Raw genomic sequence first — 22,665 nt, 5'->3', positions numbered from 1 at the left:
AGCCCTCCCCAGCTGCACCCGACTGCCCCCGCTCTCTCATGTACGGGTCATAAGATCTATCTCTCTCTCTCTCTGTGTGACTCTGTCCCTGTGTCCACCCTGGCTCCCCCTCCCTTCTCCTCACACAGGCAAGTCATAAACCTTCTTTTGCAAGACCCTGTCCTTGAGAGTCGCGGCCGCGCCTGACCAACACCTCCTTCCCTTCCATGAATGCCCCTCTGTTGACAAACCTTCCCTCTGCGCCTGATTGTCCATGCGGCATGAATACCACTCCTTTGATGACCCCTTCCCCCTAGTCCAGCTGACCACACATGTCCGAGGCCATCGCCTGAGCCAGGAGATACCATTTACTGCCCTTATTGTATGAAGTCACTCCTCTTCAAAGGATCCTCTATTGGTCTTAGCCACCCCACCCCTTGGGCTATGATCAGGCGTACACATCCTACGAAACACTCAGCTGCGTGATTGCCCTCCCCTCTTATCAGCAGGTCAAGGGTTCCCATTGTGAATGTATGTGGGGTAGGATCACCACGAGGATTATAGGGATGTCTTTCTTTTGCGTCATACTGACCTTATTGTATTATCAAGTGTTTTGTAGGATATAAAAGCAAGAGTCTCAGCTCACTCGTCAGAGCACCTCCCGAAAGACACTGTGTTTCGTGTCCGAAATGACATGCTCTCCTCATGAGAAATAAACTCTGCTCTTGATTCCTGCTTCCAGCGCCCGTCTCTTTATTTTGGTAACTGATCAACATGGGAGCTAAGAGGCGGTTTGCGCCAGCGGCCTGGGCATCGATAGGATTATGGGCTCGTTTTCTACAATTGGCGCCCAACGTGGGGCCCATCAGTGACATGGGGTGCGGTAAGAGAGATCCAGACGAAGAAGTGAACATCTAAATGATCGGAGCATGCCTGCCTTGAGAGGGCTCTCGCCCGGCTGCCGATCGACAGAGCTTCACCAATTCTGAACGGACCTCTCTTGAAGTGACCTATTGTCCTGACTGGAATCCCACAGGAATGCTACATGGAGTAAGAGAACGAACAGGTGCTGGAGGAGGAAATCGAAGAACTGTCCGTATGGTCCGGTCCGGGTAAGATTAAGTAGGGCGTTTTTACGCCTGATTGGTAGGGTGGTTCTATCCACCTGATTGATTGATTGTTTGTATTGAAAATCGGTATTTGTATACCGAAATTGTTGGTATTGGTTCATTTAGCTTTGAGAGCTACTTGACATATTGGTTCTCTTCTGAGAACGAGACATTCTCTATTTTCAAACAGCGGCGAATAGGAACGTCGTCCCTCTTTGCAGATAGAGAAGGGTGGGTAATACAGACTTTTGTCCCCGGTATTAATCCGTCATGCCTACTTTTCTCCCCACTGAATTGTTTGAAGTCGATTGATAATCGATTGTTGTTCTTTAAGAATTGTTGAAGTCGATTAATAATCGATTGTTGTTCTTTGAGAATTGTTTGAAGTCGGTTGATAGTCGATTGTTGTTCTTTGAGATCTTCCCTGTCTACAAAACTGAGACGAGTAGAAATATTCTGTCTTCCTTTTTGGATAGCGAAGGGCAGGTAATGCAGACATTTGTCCCCGTTGTAATCCGTCATGCCTGTTTTTCTCCCCACTGATTGGTTGGTTGCCTGGACATTGTTGTTCCAGGAATTGTTTCGTTTGAGGTATTTTCTGCCTGCAAACAACGTGGAATAGAAATATTCTATCTAGTCTTTGCAAGTAGTAAAGGGTAGGTTATGCCCCTTTGTGAATTCGTCAGTCCTACCCACTCCCCACTGTTTGGGGGGTAGCTCGCATGGTCCGCCCAGGAGACTACCCTTATGGAGGACATATACTCCCCACTCATGGGCCATTTAGTGGAGGTAGACCATCTGGTCCGTCCAGGAGGCTACCCTAGTAGATGGAAGTACATCGCTCGGTCTGTCCAGGATGATACCCCAATGAAGGAATATATGTTCCCCTTTTGATCGATAATCTCGTTCCACCCCGGACCATTTATTGGAGGGAACTCGTCTGGTCCGCCCAGAAGTACCCCCTAGTGAAAAGGACACATAAAAATATGAAGTGATCACCGTTCCCTACTAACAGAAAGCCTTAGCTCGAAACACGCTGAGGAAGAGAAAGAAAACTAAAAGGAAATCAGGCTAAGTCAGTAACCCCCTGATGAGCTTTTGACTTCACTAAAAATAAGAAACATTAGAAATAGTTCATAATAAGAAATATAAAATGGCGAAAAGTTTGACAGCAAAGATAGCCACGAGGTAGCTAGGCTTCAACGCCTGTTCCTGCTCCCAACATGCCTGCCTCATTGCCCGCCACGCCCAAATAACGATCACATGAAATAGAAACAATCCAATAGGTACCTACCCCCATTCCGGAAGCTCCCAAAATGCAACAGGTCCGCGGTTACGCCCATCCGGAAGGCGAGGCCTCGAGGCACGAGGGGCTCGCCTGGCCACGGTCAGGAGGAGATGATGTTGGGCAGGCGGTCCAAAGAATGGCAGAGTCCTCTCCTTCTCTCCTCTTCTGCTGCCCCGCAGGCCACGGGGGGGGGCTGTCTTGCTTCAGCCACCGACCACCCCCCCCCCTTCTGTCTCTCGCCTGGTCCGACCCACGAAGAAGGCCGAAGCCAGGGGCGAGAATGGCGGCAAATCAAGTAGTCCCGCCACATGTCAAATTCCTGGATAGTTACAGGTAGTGCCGCCACATGTCGACGTCTGGACAGTTGCAGATAGTCCCGCCATATGTCAAGAGAAAGGGGGGGGCTGTCTTGCCTGAGCCGCCGACCACCCCCCCCCATCTTCAATAGCCAGCACGGCCAATATCGAAACGACGGAGCCGAATAACGGCGCGGGGTCGCTGGAAGGGGGAGGTGACGCGAACGAGCCTCCCCCACCTCCCTCCAGGTGGAGGCTTCCAGCGACACCCCAATGCTCTTACTTAAAGAGGGTCAACATCATAAAGTGGTCTTCTGCCCAGGACGGGCACACGCTCCATGCCTTCTCCCCTCAACCTTGAAGATTCTATAAGAGCCGCGGGGGCACCTCGATCCCTCCGCATGGGTGCCCCCGCCCCTTTCACTGGGAACAACGACACCGGTGCAACTCCTGCCGGCACCAGCCTCGGATTGGAAATGGCTAAAATGAAGTCACGGCACGGGCTTGTTCAGTTCCGGAGGAACGCCAGGATGACCCGGTAGAAAAATTATTGCCGCCCTTCCCACTCTTTTGACTCATGGTCCACATTTGCTAAACTATTAACCACATAGCGCAAAACTTTTTGAACTACCAACGGAAAGTTCTGGGCCAACCACGCGAGACTAGAGACTCTCTGACTGTACTGGAACTTGCCTGACCCCACCTAAAATGGCGTCGCCGCAAAATGAAACGTACTTTGAATAAACTCTGTTGCACCCAGATTACGCAGCTTGTTGTCCCGAGATCTATGTGCAGTTTTTTTTTGGATAATGAAAGTAGATATGAAGGGCGTTGAGTATGTGCTTGGATAATGAACTGACTCAGGGTGGGTACTGATTATGATTTGGAAAATGAATTGGTGTAACTTAGATAACGAACGAGTATTGGATAATGAATTTTTGAATTAATTAAAAATGAATTCTTGAACATGCATCATGCTTGCTCTGTAAGGAAATTTTAATACGATTTCATTTGCACTGCTGCACTTTATGCAATGAACTGCCACCAATTTCGTTTATTAAAAGTATTTTGAAGAAGAAAGAATGGTCGTAGCAGTTGCATTAATGAGTTTTGGATGCCTTACTACTGTGAGTGAAGAATAAGCATGATGAAGGATGTAGATCAAAAGGGATCAGATATTTAGCAGCTACATTATGTATCGCAGGCAGCCAGGAAAAGTGTTTTAGACACCCTTAAAACGTCACCACAGAAATGTCACCTGGCCGTCACCCTTGCACCCGACAGAGAGGGTTACGACCGAGTAACTCATGTAGATATGTAGATCGTCAACGATCATCTATCTGACATTACTGGTCCCTCTAGGCTTAAACGCCGAGATGGTAAAGAAATGCAGTACGCAGAGATAGGTCGAGTAGGTGGTAGGTAAAAACAAAAAACATTTTTGGACTACTACATGCTGATGTACTTTGAATGCTGCCCCCCCACCCCCTTCTTTCTCCTCCCTGCTGCAGGTCACGTCAGAACGTCGGCTGAAGTGAGGAAGAGCGACGGTCGGACCACCGACGAAAAAGGGGAAAGGGGAAATATGTGTTTAGTCGTTATAACAATAAGTTTTTAAAAGACGTAGGCTTAACATGACTGTTCCTCCTTAGGACATAGCGACTGAGAGGATGGACTGACATAGAAACTGGACAGGTACTGAATGACGAAAAATTGACTAGAAATGACGTGTTAAATAATGTAACTGGACGTTTGACTACGTAGGGAAAGGACAAAGAAAAATTATACGGGCAAGGGTTGCCACAGCACCACCCGTCTAGGAAGTTAGAAATGTTGCTGATGTTCAAAATGCGCTACCCCCTTTTCTCACACTCTTATAGATATAGCCAAGCTGTCCGACTGTTTTCCCGATCAATACTAGCCGTTGCCTCAGCCTGAAGAACTTCCCACCAAAGGAGGAAACAGAAAGATGGCTTAAGATCCAACCATGGGTAACTAGCACGACCAGGTTAATTACTGATCGACCAACCGAGGTGTGAGTATTGGTAATAGGGAACGCTCGCAGGCGTGACAAGCGAGAAGGAAAAAGGGGGGGAAGGGTAGAAAGAGCTAGGCACGTAAATAAATAGGATAGTAAAGATACGTGGGATATATATATATATAAACAGATCTTGTAGGCTAACAATTGTTTCCTGTCTTGTCGTGAATGTCTTATATATGTGTAATACATGTGCCGTCTTCCCTGTCTGAGTTTGTGTATAATGTACGGATTTATGTCTTCCCTCTGTCTGTATCTGCATGTTACCTAACCTTTGCTGTTCTGTGTTGTGAGCGCACTAAATGACCTATTTTTGTACACGTCTCTCTCTCTCTCTCTCTCTCCCTCTCTCTCTCTCCCTCTCTCTCTCTCTCTCTCTCTCTCTCTCTCTCTCTCTACATGTCATACGTGTACCGAATGGCTCGTTCAGATTGCGGACGACTCTCACTCTCTATGAGAGTCTTCCTATTTTTTCTCTCTCTCTTTTGGTAAAATTGTGCCCCACCGGCACCAGTCTGATTGGATATTTATTGAACGCGAAGGTGTTCAGCGAAATTGACTGAAACTAAAATGATTGTACCTTGCCATATTACTGCCTCTCCTTTCTGCAAAATGAATGAACTTGAATTGGCTAAGAAGGAAAGGACAGGTAAGACGACTAAGGTCCCCCAAATCTGGCCATTTATAGGGGAACTGTAAGTCAATGGCACCTTATGTCTGTTCTTCAGAGACAAACGCCAACGCCCAGATTGAACCCCCAACGCCCGGATTGCCCCCCCCCCCCCTTTTTTTGCACCCAAGCGCAAGCGCCCGAAGCATCCCCGCCTCATTTTGATAAACCCCAATTGCTGTCCCGAATATGGACTTGATGCACATGAGTAGCTGTTGACCCTCGAAAAGACCCTGTTTTGCCTGACTCTCGAAAATGGCACCCCCGCCCTGTTCAAAAAGGTTAGCCAGTCCTGATGGGAAATGCTCTGTAAATGCTGAATATGATGTAATACACAATTAATGGGAATCCCATTTACCACACTTGATTTATAAATAAGACAATGGATAGACCTGCCATGGACCCAGTAGGAATATTGACACATGCACTGCTTGGTAATAGGACCTCTGACTGTGACCAATGAGCGTATCTCCCAAATGCGTAGAATTGGGGGAGGAATTCACATGCGTAGATATCTTCTTCTGCCATTTCTCTAAAACCCTGTTTTGTACCTATTCAAAGATTCACGATCACCGAAGGAGATGGGTCAGATGTGACGTACAGCCTGACTGCAGATCTTGGGACACGCGTGACCTCGACCAAAGGTGGAGCCACAGAGCGACAAGATACGGGACGAGACCGCAATTTCAACGTGGAAAATGAAAAATGACGGGCCGCCTTGAAGCCCTCCGTCTGCTGAACCCACGCGTGCCTGGAGTCTCCGTCCCCCTTCTTTGGGCCCGATTGATGGGCCTGCCTGCTTGTTATCCTTTGCTCCCTTGGTCCCTTTTGCGTGTCCCAGGAACTCTGACCCAACTCCGCCCTCTCACCTATCGACATTTTGAACCACACTCACCCTCTTTTCCACGTGACTTTTTGCCAAGGGAAAGAACTGCATTCCACTGGGAATAGGGTGCTGCCATAGAACTATGGGTGCCGAGCATAAGGCGCCACCAACCGGATTGTTTAGGGAACAGGACTGTGGTCTAACAGCAGAGGACTGACCGCACCCTGCAACGCGAAAGGATAGAACAGAGCTGGACCTATAGCTCCACCGCCGGTGCTCAACAGCGCCAACGAAAGTACTCGGACTAGAGCCTACCAGTGATGGCTCACTGACAAAAATACACTGGGACGAAGAAATATTGTATATTGAACTGAATTCCGCTCTCAACTACATGGTCAAAACTGTTCATTGGTTACATTTTTTAGTCAGAAACATTTATGCTATGTAGTGCTTTGAAATGGTAGGAACTCGACAAATGCAATCTCCTATGTGCCGTATTCTACCAAACACATCAACTGTCCATGATTATATACCATATGCTAATATTGACAATGCTAATTCTGCGACCGTGCCTGTTTATATGTACCATCATCGATCACGAAAATGAACTTTTGCTATGTAAAAAGGGGCGACTGTAGAAAATTAGAAATATTGATGTACATAAGCAACGTTCATTTCCCTTTTCCCACTCCTCTCCCTGCGCGTACCATGAATACCGTAAAGCATTAACTACATCCTACTGCCAGCAAAGGCCTGTACCCATGTATACATGACAGCCATTTTAGGCACCCTGGCCCTTTTGCCCGCCTAAGATTAGAATCACCGGCTCCCCTTCTGCGTGTATTCGAAATCTCTCTCCCTCACATGCATAAACCATGAAACCCTCTCCCTTTTACACGACCCTGCCCTGAAAGGCAGCCCCTTTTGCTCGACCCACGCAAACCCCCCATTCCCTCTTGAAGAGGCATCCTTCGCCTTAGCGGACATAGCCCTCCCCAGCTGCACCCGACTGCCCCCGCTCTCTCATGTACGGGTCATAAGATCTATCTCTCTCTCTCTCTGTGTGACTCTGTCCCTGTGTCCACCCTGGCTCCCCCTCCCTTCTCCTCACACAGGCAAGTCATAAACCTTCTTTTGCAAGACCCTGTCCTTGAGAGTCGCGGCCGCGCCTGACCAACACCTCCTTCCCTTCCATGAATGCCCCTCTGTTGACAAACCTTCCCTCTGCGCCTGATTGTCCATGCGGCATGAATACCACTCCTTTGATGACCCCTTCCCCCTAGTCCAGCTGACCACACATGTCCGAGGCCATCGCCTGAGCCAGGAGATACCATTTACTGCCCTTATTGTATGAAGTCACTCCTCTTCAAAGGATCCTCTATTGGTCTTAGCCACCCCACCCCTTGGGCTATGATCAGGCGTACACATCCTACGAAACACTCAGCTGCGTGATTGCCCTCCCCTCTTATCAGCAGGTCAAGGGTTCCCATTGTGAATGTATGTGGGCTAGGATCACCACGAGGATTATAGGGATGTCTTTCTTTTGCGTCATACTGACCTGATTGTATTATCAAGTGTTTTGTAGGATATAAAAGCAAGAGTCTCAGCTCACTCGTCAGAGCACCTCCCGAAAGACACTGTGTTTCGTGTCCGAAATGACATGCTCTCCTCATGAGAAATAAACTCTGCTCTTGATTCCTGCTTCCAGCGCCCGTCTCTTTATTTTGGTAACTGATCAACATGGGAGCTAAGAGGCGGTTTGCGCCAGCGGCCTGGGCATCGATAGGATTATGGGCTCGTTTTCTACAATTACAGTCCATTTTATCTTGGTTTTGTCATGTTTCATGGTAATCCAGTGGTTGACCAATGGTGCATTTGCTACTTCCCTACGTATCCTCGATTTATGTTGGGTGATACGTTGCCTGATTTCTTGAGTGGTTTTACCTATATACAGCTTCGGGCATGGGCATATTATTGCGTATACAACGTTTTTCGTCTTGCAATTTGTAAACGTGTCATGTTTCCAATTAATGTTATTAAAAGAAAACACTGATTCTTCAATTGTCTCGTCACAACAAGTGCATGATCCACATTTGTGATGTCCAGTGATCGGTGGGAAACCAAACAAACTTCTCAATGTCGGGACTTCCTCGCTGGGTAGGGCGGCTCTGACAATGTGATTGGCCACACTTTTTTCTTTCTTGTGTGCAAACAGCGGTACTGTTTTCAAGTCTTCATGTAGTCCCTTTATCAGGTGCCAGTTAGATGTGATTAGTTTCTTCAATTGATTTGATGCCGGGCAAAATGTAGACACGCAGACTATCCGTTTCTGTTCCTTTTTTTGGCCTTTTCTGTAGGAGGGATTCACGTGGCGTCCACCACGCTCTCTTCAAAGAGTTTTTTAGTAGTTTGTTTGGGTAACCTCGTTGGAGGAGTCTGTCTTTCAGTTGGTGGGCATGTTCGAAATAATCCTCCATTCCTTTATGGCACGGGCTCATGGTATCCAGGACCCCAACGCGTCTTTTGTAGTACAGAAAGCGCTGCGTGGGTGGCAACGCCTTGAGGGTCGCAGAGTAGATGAAAGGCACCCGATAGGTCTGGAAAGGTTGGCCCTCTTACTGTCCGTACTCCCTGCGACATGTTCATCTCATTCAGAGACAGTGCTATTCCGGGCCGCTTTTGCATTAGCATTCCATGGGGCTATGCGGGTAAGCGAACTGGTAGCGAAAAACAAGCAGGATACGGGGGGTGGACTGTGCCGAGAGCACATTCAAGTTAAGGGGGAGACGATGATTGTCTCGTTTGCCAGGTCCAAGACCGATCAGGGTGCGATCGGGGACAGTGTAATAGTCCAGCGGATTCCCTGATCTCCCATGTGCCCTGTTGCATGCGTTGAGGAGTATTTGGCGCAGAGGGCGGCATCATGGGGGGGGACCTTGCTGAGACATGCTGATGCCACCCCACTGACGAGGTTTCAGTTCCAGCGGGTGCTTGCAATGGCAGTTTCGGCCGCGGGCTTGAACCCGGGCGAGTTTGGGACCCATTCCTTCCGGATAGGGGCTGCTACAGAAGCTACAGCCAGGGGTCTGAGTGTGGAAAAAGTGAAACAGTTGGGGCGTTGGTCCTCGAATTGTTACAAAAGGTATGTGCGGTTGCACATGTTGTGAAGCTGATATCATGTACTCACGCTTCTTGTTTTTGTTTGGTTTACAGTGTCGCAAGCTTACGAGGCGGGGCGGACTGTGCAGTCGACCCGACACCTGGGTACCAGCGGTCAAAGATCACCGGCTGAGGAAAGAGTGGTGTGGGTCGTGGGCCACTCATACGTGAGGCGTGCCGCGGACGTATTCAAAGCAGGTGACATGATTCACATGGCTGGGGAATACGGGTACAGGGTGACCTTCTACGGAAGGGGCGGGCTCTGTATTGACCAGTTTCAAACTTTGATGGAGGGTTTGTTAGGGCGGACAAGGTCACCGCCAGCTATAATCATAGTGCATCTTGGGGGCAATGATTTGGTGACCACTGGTCGACGGGTACTTCTCGAGTTGATATTGTCCACTGTAAGTTGGTTGGCGAGAAGGGTTCCGGGGTGCACGATTGCATGGTCCCATATGATTCCACGAAAGGTGTGGCGGGGGGCTAATTCTGTGTCTGCTATAAATCATTCGGTGAAGAAAGTAAATAACAAGCTTAGTAGACTGTTCCGTACAAGTACATTGCATTCGATTCCTCATGGATGTATCAGGGGGGACCATATGTATCTAGAAGATGGGGTCCATTTGTCCCGGGTGGGGAATTCTTTACTCATAGGAGACCTCGTAGCCTGGTTAAAGAGTTTACAGCATGACCTTTAGGTAGGAGTTTTGTGGGGGGTCCGGATAGCCGGTCAACTATCCGGCCTGTGGCGGTAAGGTCATGATCGGTGAGCAGTAATTGGAAGATCCCTAGGGGGGGGGGTGTCACCCATTACGGATGGGAGCGCCCAGGGGGAGGTGGCCATTGGCCCCTCAACGGGGAGGCGGTCCCTTCTAAGGATGGGACGCCGAAAGGAAAGGGAAGGCGGTCAAGGCCCCTCCCTGGATAGGAGGGGCTACGGGGCCCCTCCTGGGAATTTCCCGGGGCCAGGACATCTGCGACGGCAGATGTGGTAAGTTGTGTGGGGAGGGGAGGGGGGTCTACGCTACCTTCTAGACACCTCACACGAGTCCTCGGACGACCATTAAGATGGCGTCGAGTTAACAGGGGCCCCCGTCAAGACAAGGGAAATTGGTATGTGCACATGAGGTGCAGTCCTCTGTGCGGCCGCCCCTCACAAGTGAGGGGGGAGTTCTGGTTTAGGGATCTGACACCGGTTACGACCTTGCCGTTGGCCCTTAACGTTAGGATGTACAATTTCAATTTGAAAATGCATTTGTAAGGATGTTAGTATCGGCTAGGAGAACCTTTGTATTAGAAATGTGTTAAGGTTAGCCAAAACATCTTAATGTGGAAATGAAATTGTACATGATATGAAACTGTTATTTTAATGTTTTAATTTTGTTTCATATTTTAATAAATACGGCCGGGAGGGTAACTCCCTCCCACCTTCCAAAAGTTCAGAACTGTTTCCGGATTCCCATTCTTGGGGATTGTGTTGAGAGGGGGTGGCGGGTATCTCAGCCATATCTGTGCTGTGAAGATTGTGCATTGCTTGACTTGCATTACAAGCACACTGCAGCTCCAGTAATGGTCTTTGAGCCCTATGCTCATAATGCTGTGTCAATCCTTACACCTGCTTCAAACAGGTGCAGGGATTTGACGCAGTATGAGCCCAAAAGTGACTGAATGAAATCTTATAAGTTTCACTTAGTCACTTTTAGGAGGCGTTCCTGCGTCAGAATACCCACCATCCATGCAGGAAAGCTTCCTTTTGACGCATGGCTTTACAATGTGATGCACCTTCTAATTACATCAGATTGTAAATAGCATACATCATGGTACATCTTTTGCACCACCGCTGCATCACAAATGTGATGCAACGATTGTATAAAAGAGGCACAAGGGGGTTGTAAAACAGCCCTTAATACATGCAAATCATCCAGGCAGTTTTACAAATAGTGCAAATTGAAGCATAGACTTTAACATATTTATATGCATATGTTACATTCAAGTGCTTCGGAGGTACTACAGTATACTATAGGTAAACACCTTATAGATTTATGCTGTAGCACATCCTTATAGGTTTGCACTTTCATATTCATTCATTCATTCATTTATGAACTACACATTCTTTCTGTAGAGGTAGTTCTAAAAAGAACTGTTTTTTTCTTTCTTTTTTTAAAATGTTTTTCATTGTTCAACAATTTTTTTATTTTTATTTTTTTTAAACAACAACCAGAAAAATTGAACTTTTGAAAACAAAAAACTGTGGACCTGGAACAAAAATTTAAAACAAAATTACTTCTTGGGTCATTGGTGCTGCTCCTGCCTCTTAACAATGAGGTCCACTGACTGTTCTCTGTGGCAAAGCAATTCATTGCAATGCTTGCAGTGGAACTTTATCTCTGCATACTGGGGAACAATTACAAGACTTGCAGTGCTTCCAGGTGGTGGTGGTGCACTTGAGGTGCTCGCCACTGCAATTAGTGGATTTTCCTGCAGGCTGTGGGTTACCTCCCTCGCATAGTTATGTGGATGCAAGTTCTTCACGTTCCTATCCATACTTGCAGTCCCGAACGAGTATTTATTTGTAGGGTCACCACAAGAGAGTGTCACACTGCATAGCTTGCAGGTGACAATTGGTGCTTTCACCTTCTTTTGATTCTCCGGAAAGGTAAAAAATTTCCAGAGGAAGGCTTCCTTTTTCTTCTTCTGAGGAGGCTCAGGTAAAAAAGTATTTTCATCAGATGAGTGGTCTGAGGGTGTTGGAGACTGACCAGCCATATTAATGAAAAACAGTTCTACAGTACTATACCACCAAAGAAAAGATCCTGCTCTTCAGAAAGTCCAAGTAGAATGATCAAAATAGGAGGGGTCTTTCAACAATTGGATTAGGAAGTATTATGAACCAATAAAATCTCTTCTTTTAAAGTCACATGACTGTGCGTATTCTTACGGTGCGCTTACGGAACTCTTTCAGCGCGTGTACATACGACCTACCGTCGCGATGTGAGTAATTGCTTTGAAAAGTAATATACGCTTATTAAAAGTTAAAATAATTTATTTTGTTGATTATCCCAGATAATGTCTACATTTGAACTTTACAATAAATAAATAGATATATCGTTTTAAACATTATAAAACTTTCGTGGGGTACGCGCACGGTGCGTCATACGAACGCAAATGATGTCACACGGAAGCGCTGATGCGCCTCATAACGTCAATACGTATTTGTGACGTTCGCGCGCGTTCCCTCTGAGTACGACTTACAGTACAAAAAACAGTGCGATTAGGAATTATGTAGAATTTAATTTTTATATTTAAAAAATATATATATATTATAAAAATGTTTTGGGTATTTGTTTTTGTTTTTAGTCTACATTAAAATGGAAAATATATCAAAAAATTAAATATTTATTTTAAAAATGAAGCAAAAAGTTTAAAAGAAAGAAATTAAAAAAGTAATACATTTAACAATTATCATTTAAAAAATCTTAGAAATTCACTGAAAAAAACAAAGGTTTCAGCCACATTATAGTTAGGAATTAGCATTTAAAAACCCTTAGAAACTCACTGAAAAAACCATAGGTTTTACACACGTTATAGTTAGGAATTAGCATTTACAAAACCTTGCAAATTCACTGAAAAAACTATAGGTTTCACACATGTTATAGTTAGCTGGAGATTTTCTCATAGAAAACCATTGAAATTCCCCGTTAATTCCTGTGAAACCAGCAATGAGCCTGCTGGTTTCATTTGTTGCTGGCGGAGATGAGAGGAATAAAGCCACGGGGTCACAGCAGGGTGATTCTGGCTTACGCAGGAATCTGCATCAGCAGGGCAGGCAGAATTCACTTAAAAAGACTTCGACCCACTGGGGATATTATTATCATAATACAAGACTCTGAGAAGCCGCCCCACATGGGGTAAACCTGCAGCACTACAATACCCAGAGTGCCACGTGATGGACACGCCCACTGAGGCTGACATTTGAAAATATAAAATGTGCTACAAATCGGTGGTCTCAGTGACTCTTGACCACGCCACTGAAGAAGGGATAAGATTTCAGGAAATGCATTTGGCTGATGTTAACATTGGAAGCTTGTACTCGAATGGCTGCCTGCTTGCAGGATGCAAACAAATGAAGTGCGATGCAAATTTCCAAGAGGCTTCACTCTTTCTTGGGACTAACCTGCATGTTGGATTATTTACGACTTGGACCTTATTTTACTCACACAGAACCATTGAAATTCCATATATAGTTAGTTGCACTAACTATATATCGCGCACCCGCAATCCACTGCTGATGATGTCACATATTACATCATTCATGACATGGTCAGTGATATCACTGACAACATCACTGTTTCTTTTAGGAGTATTCTCTCTTAGCAGATAGTGAAGGGTAGGTAACGCAGGCCTTTGCCCCCGTTGTAATCCGTCGTGCCTGCTTCCCTCTCCATTTGATTGATTGTTATCCAAGCATTTACTGTTTTGGAATTGGTTCTCTTTGGTTCATTCTCTATTTACAAACAAGCACAGAGTCGCAAAACTCTGTTTAGTCTTTGCAGATAGTGAAAAATCGTTAGAAAAAACAAAAGGAATCAAGCAAAATCAGTAGGCCACTAATGGGATCTCTTTTTGACCTCGCTAAAATAGAAACACTGGGAACAACCCCTCATGAGAAATATGAAACTCGTGAGAGGAACTGAGCTCGACGCCATGATGGCTGCAAGACACCTCGGCTCCGCCGCCCACCCCGCCCAAAACAACGACAAACCCTATGCAAATATTATAAATATATACAACACACCAGCAAAGTAACAGGGTAAAACGTTTTATTAAATAACTATTTACATGGCAGCCTGCTGCAACATCGATCCAAATGCATGCCTCCGTTCCCGGGATTTCTCCCCGACTACTCTGCGGCCTACGAGATGGAGAGGCCGGGGCGTTGACTAGGCGGGGCCTCCGGCCGCAACCACAGCGCCAACGATCGCTGATGACGGAGGGGAGCCTTGCCGGTGAGAGCCACTGATCTGAAGAACCGCTGCCTGCGGTGCCTCCCTGAGCCGCTTGACGGAGGCCTCCGAGGGGAGGTGTGCTGGCGCGGACTCGGAGGGGGCGCTTGGCTCCTGCCCCCTCCCCAAGTCTTGTTGGCCTGGTGTGGCCTGAGATCGCCCCCGACATAGGCGGTCGGTTCCCGGGGTCAGGCGGGACTTGTTGCCTTTTGGTGACTCTTCCATTCTGGACCTTGTCCCACAATCCGTTTGATCTGAAGACACGTCCTGCGGCCTGGTCCCTGAATGTGTGCAAGAGGACGGTATTGATTGGATCAAGATGGCGGCTTCACACAAAGCTGACTCAAGTGTTGCTGCTGATGCTATGCAGACAAAATCTGGTTTTCAGTTTGTACATTCTTCAGGATTTTTCCATCCAAGGCTGGTTGAGAGTTTGTAGAACGATGGCTTCAGATTTTCAACATACTACTCTTGAACATTCTTCATAAATGTAATTCTGGTCCTGCCGCTACTTATTGGAGACATTAAACTATACTCTGGACCTGCCTGGCCTCGACCAAAATGGCGCTAGTATGGGAGCGACTTGCAACTCCTTATGACGTTCTAGTTACTTAGCCTTGACGTTATTGGGGATGTATGCGGTCTTTGTGCACATGACGGGCGGGGAAGGCTACTGACTGGGAATACGGACCACCCTATTGATGTCAATTTTTCATTATTGATTATTGTATTAATAAAGCTTCGAAGTAATGTAACCCATGATACTCGCCCATGGTGTGCGTATGGACGATTTTATTGTAACTGATCCTGTTATACTTTCAATTAAAAAATCAACCTTCACTGATCCTACACCATTTATCACATTTAGTTTTTTCATTATTGATTATTGTATTAATAAAGCTTCGAAGTAATGTTACCCATGATACTCGCCCATGGTGTGCGTATGGACGATTTTATTGTAACTGATCCTGTTATACTTTCAATTAAAAAATCAACCTTCACTGATCCTGCAACCGTTTGTCACGTTTAGTTTTTTCAATTAAATGACTCGCTTGTTACATTATCCTATACCCCTGGCTTTTGAAAGACACCATCTTTTAGAATAAAGGGCTGCGTCAAGGGTGCGTCATGTAAATAGTTGTTTAAAATGTTTTTTTAACTTTGTTGGAGCGTTGTATATATTTATAAGTTATTAAAGTGTTATAATCCTACTACTTTGTTGGAGTGCTATATATTTGTAATGTGGCAACAAGCACAAAGATGTTACTGTATAACCAGAAAAAGTCATAGTCCAATTGTGCGTGATCTAGTCCAATCTGGTGACGCCGATAGTGGGTATCAGCAGACTTTCATTTGTATAGGGTTTGTCGGTTATTGGGCGGGGTGGGTGGTAGGGCAGGCATGCTTAGGCAGCGAGGGCGGCGGAGCCGAACTACCTCGTGACCATCCCGACCGCGAGCTTGGCTCCTCCCCCTGGTTTCATACTTTTGCGGAGGGCTATTTCCTGGTGTTTCTTTTTTTAGCAGGGTCAGAAAGGATCCTATCAGTGGCCTACGGATTTTGTTCGATTCCTTTCGTTTTGCGATAATTTGCTAGGGAGGTACTCTGGCTAATCCGTATTTTATATATATGTCCTCTTTATTAGGGGTGCCCTCCGGTGGGGCCGGACGAGCTACCTCTAATAAATGGTCCGGATAGAACCAATTACCAATCAGTGGGGAGAAGATAGGCATTACAGATTACAAAAGGGGGGACAAGGGTCCGCACTACCTATCTTACAGTGAGAATCACCATTGCTCCCCCCTCCGACTGACACCCTCCTTTGCCTCAGCTTGGATCATCATTTGCTAAAGTGTTCGAAGACCCCACTGTGAGTATAACAACAACCGGGGCCTTACTGCACACCCTGAGAAAAACTACGGAGCAAGACAATCTCTACCTTCTCCCTTTTCCATGTTCCAACGCTTTGAAATGAACAATATATTTACTCGCAGTGACAAAATGGCGGTCAACACTTCCTGATTTCCTTCGAATTGAACGTTAACAGACGTCACGCAGCAAAAAAAAAATTCCGCTCACGCGCAGACGCTGGAAGACATGTATCAACATATATGAGCCTCCTCAGCCACCCTCAGAAAACCTAGGGGGTCAGGATACGTCTCCCGTGCCCCCTTATACCCATTTCCCACATTGTTTTTCATCCATCTTGTGATTTAATTAAAACGAAACACAAAATGGCGAACTCCCGTTACGCTACAGGTGAGCGACCCGGTTCGCGTACCGGGAAGCGCTTCTACCGCGAAAAATCGATTTTTTTTTTTTGCCCCACGGGATCCTTTAATAACACCAACATCATTCCTAGGGGGTCAAGAGGGGTCTACCTTGCCCCATTTCATTAAATTCCCCCTTCATTTTTCTCCTCCTCTTGTCTCTCGATCCTACCGAGAGACAAGATGGCGGCCGGTCCGGACTGTTTAGAATGTTGACAGACACCGGAGAGCCAATCAGCTTCGCTTCGCGAAGTTCCGTTACGCGTCAAGTACGCGAACCGGAGCGCTACCCGGAGCGCTGTCACAGATATATATATTTTTTTGAACGTTAATTTCTCAAAATCCACTGGAGCACATATATTGAGACCTAGCAAAGGCACATCGGGCTAACAGTCCCTACAATTTTGACAAGTTTCATGCAAATCCATTCAGCCGTTCGAGCTAAAAGTGAGGCCCACCGCCCTATGGAAATTAACATGGGAAAAACGCGTTGACAGACACCGGAGAGCCAATCAGCTTCGCTTCGCGCAGTTCCGTTACGCATCAAGTACGCGAACCGGAGCGCTACCCGGAGGGCTGTCACAGATATATATATTCTTTTGAACGTTAATTTCTCAAAATCCACATGAGCACATATATTGAGACCTAGCAAAGGCACATCGGGCTAACAGTCCCTACAAGTTTCATGCAAATCCATTCAGCCGTTCGAGCTAAAAGTGAGGCCCACCGCCCTATGGAAATTAACATGGGAAAAACGCGTTTTGGGACCCCCCTTTTTTCTCGGCCCCCCCTTGACGAACCCACCCCGCTCAGAAACAAAATGTGCCATTTTCCTGAAAATTTCAGCCAATTCAGTCCACAAACGCCAAAGTTATTAGACATAGAATTTTCAAAAATCCCATAGAGAAAAAATCCTAACTATATATACCTACTGGCGACCGCCAGTAGGTAATATATATATATATATATATATATATATTTCCTTTTTTGGCATTGACAGGATCCCAGCTAACCCCAGAGGGGGAAACCGTCTCAAACAACTACGTATCCTGGAATCCCGCTATATCATTCACCTGGATTCTATGAACCCCTTTGGTCTGAACGAAGATGAAGAACTGTATGTGCACATTGGCTAAGACCATATGTTGAGCCAGAAGATCTATCCTTACTCTGCACTAGTTCTTACTGGATCTTGCCCCCCCTGCTACCCTGTTTTCCCTTTGCTGGTGCATGTGTTTGTTTTTCCCCTCCCTCACTAACCTGCTCAGAGAGGGCTCTCTCTGACACAGGTGGGTAAACAATATCTGTACCCCCATATTAAATGGGCGCTGAGTCTCTTTATTAGTCCCAATCTGTCTGAATTGTCTGGTTTTGTATTGTGTTACAAACCTATTATATATATTGATTTGTCCCCTGTCCGAATGAGGGTACTGGTGCAAATACCATTGATTTTAAATAATTCTCACACTCACACCATTGTGCTTGTTCATGTCATACCTGGCTAGGTAGGTCTTAGACAACACAGGGTTCACTTTCACTAAAATCACAGGGCTGAAAGAAGTATTTCAGTCCCTCACCCTTTATTTTTGTTTTTATTGTTAAGTTGAGTTGAAATGTTTCTTATATAACGTCGGGAACTCCCGTCATATTTAATGAGACATTTCCTGTTCTTACCTTAGTTGGAGAGTAGGTCCGGCTGCCTGATCTGTTATGAACAACCTAGACAACCAATTTGGAGGACTATTGGCATTTTGATTTGGCGACCGCCAGTAGGTAATATATATATATATATATATATATTCACAGAAAAAACCATAGGTTTTAGGCCATATATAGTTAGGGATTTGCATTTACAAAACCTTATTTTACTCGCATAAAACCATTGAAATTCGCATATATAGTTAGATGCGCTAACTATATATCGCGCACCAGCAATCCACTGCTGATGATGTCACATATTACATCATTCATGACATGGTCAGTGACATCACTGATGACATCACTGATGACATCATCCAGTGGCTGTCTGTTTCTGTAAAGTTAAAATATGTCTTACATATTGAAGAATGAGTGGATGTATAAGTGTCTGGATGAAGGATTTAGTAGGTGCATGACTGACTGTATGAGAGAGTGATTAAATGTGTCTCACTGAGTGCATGGGTTAGTGACTAAACTATCTTAATTTGTGCATCATTATATCTGTTGTTCTATGAACTGCTGCATGTGTTGATCAGTAGCTATATGAGTAACTGTATGGGTTATTGATTGGTTGCCCAAGTATTTGTATGGGAGAGTGAGTGTGTGTGTGGGGGTGGCTGGGAGGTGTGTGACTCTGTGCATACATGTGTGAACAGTTTATTCACTAGATCTATGGGTTCAAAACTGCATGTGGAAACAGCTCTATGGGTGGTTGAATGTGTACGAGTGTATTGGTGAGTGAATGGATATCTTAGTGCTACATGTCAAAGTAAGTACATATGTAAAACACAGCACAGGTGAAAGTTCACATATATAAATTATTGTGCATAAGAGCCAGTGAATGTGTGAGTGGCTGTATGGATCATTGTGAACTTGTATCAGGGATTGTATAAAAGAGTAAATATGTGTTAGTATATGTTTGAATAAGTAAGGTGTGTATAACTGTATAGTTGAGGATATGGAGGCGTGATTGATTCAGTGCATGACTGACTAGGTGTGTGAGTAATTCCATGGATGAGTGACAGTCTGTGAGTGTCTGTTTACTCTGAGTGTATCTAAGGTTAAATTAGAGTCTGAAGAGGTTGATCGTATTATCACATGATTGATGTCATCAGTGATGTTGTCAGTGATGTCATTTGAGTTGTCATCAGTGATGTCATTTGAGTTGTCATCAGTGATGTCATCAGTGATGTCACTGACCATGTCATGAATGATGTAATATGTGACATCATCAGCAGTGGATTGCGGGTGCGCGATATATAGTTAGCGCATCTAACTATATATGCGAATTTCAATGGTTTTATGCGAGTAAAATAAGGTTTTGTAAATGCAAATCCCTAACTATATATGGCCTAAAACCTATGTTTTTTTCTGTGAATTTCAATGGTTTTTTAATACCAAATATCAAATGCTGTCAAATGTCAAGTACATGATAGGTAAAAACATTTTCGTGTTTATGCACGCTGATGTGCTTTGAACGCTGTCCCCCCCTTTTCCCCCGCCTCTTTTCTCTTACCAGTACTCTCTCTTTGCAGATAGTGAAGGGTAGTTAACGCAGGCCTTTGCCCCCGTTGTAATCGGTCGTGCCTGCTTCTCTCTCTATTTGATTGATTGCTATCCAAGCATTTACTGTTTTAGAATTGGTTCTCTTTGGTTCATTCTGTATTTACAAACAAGCACAGAGTCGCAATACTCTGTTTAGTCTTTGCAGATAGTGAAAGGAATCGAGCAAAATCAGTAGGCCACTAATGGGATCTGTTTTTGACCTCGCTAAAATAGAAACATTAAGAACAACCCCTCATGAGAAATACGAAACTAGTAAGATGAACTTAGCTCCACACCATGATGGCTGCAAGACAGCTCGACTCCGCCGCCCACCCCACCCCACCCAAAATAACGACAAACCCTATGCAAATATTATACATATATACAACACACCAGCAAAGTAACAGGGTAAAACGTTTTATTAAATAACTATATACATGACAGCCTGCTGCAACATCGATCCAAATGCCTTTTGGTGACTCTTCCATTGTGAACATTGTCCCACAATCCGTTTGACCTGAAACGATTACACAAATAAAACATTTGTGAGTTTTAAATTTCCGGAGAAGTATAATTCACCAATAGTTTTCTCTGTAGATCTTTTTCCATTAACAATCCCAGTTCCATCACCCGCCCAGGATATCACTACTGTTAGTTGTCATTGTTGCTTCTGTTTTAATAAAATTTTTTTTAAGGTGTTTACTGTTTTTGTTGCGATGTATATATTTATAAGTTATTAAAGTGTAATAATCCTACTATTTTTTTTATCGATTATTGCTGTTTGAGATATTCCCTGTCTACAAACAGAGAAGAATAGAAATATTCTGTCTCCCTTTGCAGATAGTGAAGGATAGGTAATGCGGACTTTTGTCCCCCGTTGTAATCTGTCACTCCCCACTGATTGAGAAACTACTTCCACCCGGACCCGGACCATTTATTAGAGGTACATCATCTGACTCAACCGGAGAGAAACCCTAATAAAGAAGACATATGTAAAATACGAAGTAATCCCTGTATCCTGTTAAACAGAAACTTTAGCATGAAACACACTTGAAAAGGAAAGGAAAGAAATCGAACAAAATCAGTAGGCCTCTGATGAGTTTTTGACTTCGCTAGAAATAAGAAACATGAAAATGGTGAAAGAAGCCAAGCTTGACGTTACGGCAGCCACAAGGTAGCTAGGCTCCGCCACCCCCCCACTGCTCCAAGCATGTCTGTCCCACCGCCCGCCACGCCCAATAACGGTAACATGAAATAAATACAAATCAGCAGATACCTACCCCCATTCCGGAAACTCCCGAAGTGCAACAGGTTCGCGGCTACGCCCATCCGGAAGACGAGGCCTTCAGCACGTGTAGGGCGAGTCCTGCTGGCAGCCGTCGGCCGGGGAGGTCATCCCGTAAGGTGGGCCAGGAGAGGAGCCGAGGCCGACGGGATTCTTCTTCTTTCTTAGATAATGACTGCGACAACGGGGGGGATGTCTTGCATATGCCACCGACCCCCCCCTCGTATCTCCTGGTCTGGCCCCGGCTTGATATGAGCTCCCCGTTCGGGCCTGAAGCGGTGCCCTGCAGGCCACGGGGGGGGATGTCTTGCCTCTGCCTCCGACCCCCCCCCCCTCTTATCGCCTGGTCCGGACATAACGGATATCAACGCCAGGTGTCGGAGTGGGGTGCGCTGGGAGGGAGAGGCGGCGCGAACGAGCCTCTCCCACCCCCCCAGGTGGGGGCCCCTCAGCTGCACCCCCAACGCTCCACTCACCCAACGAAAGGGTTCGTCCACTCTTGCGATGCAGCGACGCTCCACTCACCCAACAAAAGGGTTCGTCCACTCTTGCGATGCTGCGATGCTGCACTCACCCAACAAAAGGGTTCCTCCACTCTTGCGATGCAGCGACGCTGCACTCACCCGTCAAAAGGTCTTGTCCACTATTGCAAGGCAATGATGCTCCGCTCACCCAGCGGAGGACTCGTCCACTGTTGCGGTGCAACAGCGCTTCTGAGTTCAACTACAAAATGAGTCCTGCATCCAGAAACGTTCTCCTCAACTTTGAAGATTCTATAAGAGCCACGGGGGCCCCGACCCCCGATGGGGAATGACTGCCATGATCACCCACGGAACGACCACGACGTAGCCGCGGGACGTCGGCGCGCTCATGCCGGCACCGGCCTCAGTCTTGAAATCACCAAAATCCTGCAAGACTACCAACTTGATCAGTTCCGGTGGGACACCAGTATGACCCGGTAGGAGAGATTTTTGCCTCCCACCCCTCTTTGACTGATGGTTCATGTCGCCAGTCCCCTCTACTACCCTTTAACGAAAACTTTTGGACTGCCGAAAGAGGTCCCGGTCCCACCACGAGTTGGTGGAGACATTTTGATTATACTTGGACCTTCCAGACCTCACCCAAAATGGTGCCGATACAAATGAAACTATTGTTCCCCGATTGCTCAGCCTTGATATCATGAGATATGTATGCAGTTTTTAGCACATGAATTGATATGGGATAAGACTGATTATATGTTCGGACAATGAATTGATCCGGGATGGGTATTGATTATACGTTCGAAAAATAAATTGACATGGGACTTGTACTGATTACACATTCGGACAATGAATTGATATTAAGTTCTAATGCATAATTGATTACTGTATTTATTGAAGTAATACTGATCTCTCCGCATGAAATTAATTTTCCACATGCTACACAAGTCAATCTCATCTGCCCAAAGTTCTTTTCCAGATTTGGGACCGTTTCCCTTGCCTCTGACTCACTTATTGCTA

Source organism: Lissotriton vulgaris, chromosome 5 (genome assembly GCF_964263255.1).
Source record: "Lissotriton vulgaris chromosome 5, aLisVul1.2, whole genome shotgun sequence".
In the NCBI taxonomy this organism is placed as follows: Eukaryota; Metazoa; Chordata; class Amphibia; order Caudata; family Salamandridae; genus Lissotriton; species Lissotriton vulgaris.
The sequence above is the reverse complement of the archived record's forward strand: the minus strand, read 5'-3'. Positions refer to the sequence as shown.